The following is a 3,595-nucleotide window of genomic DNA, read 5'->3' as shown; positions in this document are numbered from 1 at the left end:
CATCTTCCGGCAAATGAGCCATAAAATAGGATTGTTTTAGGATTATCCCGAAACGGGAGAAACCTTCCAATTATGCCCGAAGAAAAATTAGTGTATCCTAATGCTCATTATAGCATCCGTGGCTTGGCTTTGTTTGATGAGGAGCTCGCCTCGGGTAAAATAAACACCGGCTTTGAAGGCAGGACAAAAAAAAAAAAAAAAAAAGAAAGGAAAAGAGAAACAGAAGACCTGGAGTGACCGAAAATCCAGGTGTGGGCACATAGCTGCCTCCACCCATCCCACAATTCCAGCTGGGATCAGCCTGGTGCAGAACCAGCAGCAGATCCCACCTGCCTCCCAGATTCCCTTTTTCACATCCCAAAAGAGGAGCCCTTCCCTCTCTGCCGGTTCCACGGCGTCAGGAGTTGTCCCAATTCGGGTGATTCTCCTGCCCTGTGGTGCCATGGAAAAGGTGGGAAAAGAGAGGAGGAGCCGGGAATTCAGAGAGGGTAAAAGGCTCTTGGTGGCCCTGCAGCCCTGGCTCAGGGGTCCCCAGGAGTCAGAGGTGAGGGAATAAAGGCATCAGGATTTAATAACAGCTTTAATTCTCATTAAAAGAAGGAAATATTTCATAATTGAACTGGGTTTTTATTAACTGCCCAGTTCTGGTTTTAGTAACTGTTCAGGAGGAGACCCAGACCCAAAACAGAGCCAGGCTTGGAACACCTGCATGAACAGGTTAATTAATTAATCATTAATCATTCATTCATCCCAGAGTGTATTCCTGAGACCATTTCCTCCCAGAAGAATCAGGGACAGGTTTGGGAGCCACTCCTGCAATATTCACAGGAATTAACCTCAGGCCCTGAAGGGATCCGTGTGTCAATGAAGCAAAGTGAGTCCCACCGCAACGGTTGGGGGTGGAAGGAACCCCAAAACTCATCCCATTCCAACCCCTGCCACTGGCAGGGTCACCTTCCACTGCCCCAGGTGCCCAAGCACGAGGAATTATCCCAAAAACACATTGGGATATGGGAACAACCTTCAGGCAGCATCTGGATCAAGGAAACGAAAAGCTCAGCCCCAGAACCACAGTAAAATTCCCTTTATTCCTCCAGGAACATTTCCATCCATGCACATTTCCAGGAGTACATCCATCCCCACTCACCCAGCCCATCCCCATCTCCAGTGGCGCCTCTTGGAGGCGAATTCCATGAAAATCCACCCCAAAAATCCCCTCCCACCAGAGGTTCTGTTTTGCCTGACAGCCCTGCCCACAAACGGAGCTGCCCAAAGCCAGAGGTGCAAATGGAACCAGCAAGGAACGGCTCCAGAATGGGAAGGGGGATGAATATTCATGGGAATATTTTGGTTGCAGCCCATCCATCTTTGTAACAGACATTTTGCTCCGGCTCTGGCTGGAGCTCTGACGAGTGACAGCAAGAAGAAGCCTAATTAGCATAAAGGGTGATAATTAAGGATGCAAATGCAGTAGATGTCACTCAGTGATTTAACCAGGAGTGGGCAGAGCACCACCAGATCCCTGGCTCAAGGAAAACAACCCCGGAAAAGGGATTTGGGGAGGAAAAAATGCAGGGAATGACAGAGATTTTTAAACAGGAGGAGAAGAAACCCGACCCTAAAATTCAGGGGGGCTCGGGACATTGTAAAAACAGGGAGTGGGGTGGAGTTTATGGATCTTGTAGCAAAAAGGGGAAAGAGGGAGAGCAGGAGGAAATAATGTCTTGGGAAAGCGTTTTGGGCAATAGAAAAAAAGGGATCTCCACAGAATATCCATAGGTGATAAATTATCCACAGGTAAATCCACAGGGATATCATGAGAGGAATCCCTCACACCGCCAGCCTCAGACTCTGCCAACAGCCCAGGACTCCCTGGGATCTTCCCTCTGGGCACTTCCTGAGCAGAACAGGGAATTCAATCTGTTAAAAAAAGCTTTGAGTTTTTCAGAATGTTGGAATGGAAAAATAGTTTGGGTTTGGGAGGACTTTTAAAGGGGTTTTATTCCAACCCATGGGCAGGGATAGGGACAATTCCCACTGGGATGAGGGTTTTTCCCATTTCCTCCTGTTCATCAGTGATGTGAGGACAAACTTAACTGTAAAAACCTTAAAAATATTCAAGACAACAAATTAGGATCACAGAGAACCAGGTTTGGAGCTTGATGCCGAGGATCAAGGGACCATCCCCAGATTATTTGCTGGAGAAAAAAAACCCAAGCCTAAAATAAATAAAGAGGTGCAGAATCTGCCAGACCCTGGGAACCACTTTGAAAATCAACCAAAATATTCCAGTTTCCCTTAAACCCGTGCAAAGCCTGGAACCAGAGAGCACCACCTTTTAAATCCACCTAACCCCAAAGCCTTGTCCTGTTAAAAGCATCTCCCACACCATAAAATTGCTCCTGCAGGATTTTTGGAAGCCTTTTGCACCCTGTTTGTCACACAGAAAGTGGATTTTTGAGCACAGACGCTGGTTTTTAACGTGGATTGGATTTGTGGCTCAGCTCCCAGGTTAGCACTCAGTGGGCAGGGATTTCAGTGGGACCACGTTTGTAAGCACCATTAATTCAGGGAGTTCATCAGATCCCATAATGTGGAATTAGCATCCAGCTTTTTCAGGAGCTGTTGAAATATGGATCTGTGGCTGTGGCCCCGAGCAAAACCCCAGAGAGCTTCAGTGGGGTGATGTCGTTTGGGAGTGACTGAGAAAGAGGAAGAAAAGTTTGTGCAACAGAGATGGAAAATGGATTTTTGATGTTTGCCAGAATTCCCAGCGCTGCACTAGGAGGAGTAAAAAATCAGCTTGGAAAATCATGGAATTCCAGACTGGGTTGGGATGGAAGAGACCTTAAAGCTCAGCCAGTTTCCACCTCCCCCTGTCCCAGGCTGCTCCAAGCCCATCCAGCCCGGCCCTGGACACTTCCAGGGATGCAGGGGCAGCCACATCTTCTCTGGGAATTCTATTCCAGGGTCTCCCCACCCTCCAGGGAGGAATTCCTTCCCAATATCCCAACCAAACCTGTTCTCTGTCAGTTTGAATCCATTTCTCCTGGTCCTGTCCCTCCATCCCTGCAAATCCTCTCTCCCCATCTTTCCTGGAGCTCTTTCAGGCATCCCAAAGCTTCTCTCCAGGTGAACATTCCCAGTTTTTCCCAGCCTTTCCTCCCAACAGAGCTGCTCCATCCCTGGGATCCTGGAGCTTCCCCTGGACTCGCTCCAGAAGCTTCACATCCTCCCTGTGCTGAAGCAGAAAAGCCAAGGGAAAAACCTTAAATTTCCACAGAGAACCTTTCCCTTTCCTTTCCTTTCCTTTCCTTTCCTTCTTCCTTCCTTTCCTTTCCTTTCTTTCCTTTCTTTCCTTTCCTTCCTTTCCTTTCCTTTCCTTTCCTTTCCTTTCCTTTCCTTTCTTTCCTTTCTTTCCTTTTCCTTTCCTTTTCCTTTCCTTTCCTTTCCTTTCCTTTCCTTTCTCTTTCCTTTCCTTTCCCTGGAAAATCCAGGTGCAGCTCCAAACCTCGTGGATCCAGCACCTCCCTGAAAAGTTGGAAAAACTCGGAAAAATCCTCACTTGGGATCACATCCTTTATGGAATTTTGTC

Source organism: Prinia subflava, chromosome 5 (assembly GCF_021018805.1).
Source record: "Prinia subflava isolate CZ2003 ecotype Zambia chromosome 5, Cam_Psub_1.2, whole genome shotgun sequence".
NCBI classification, from domain to species: domain Eukaryota; kingdom Metazoa; phylum Chordata; class Aves; order Passeriformes; family Cisticolidae; genus Prinia; species Prinia subflava.
Note: the sequence above shows the minus strand (reverse complement) of the source record.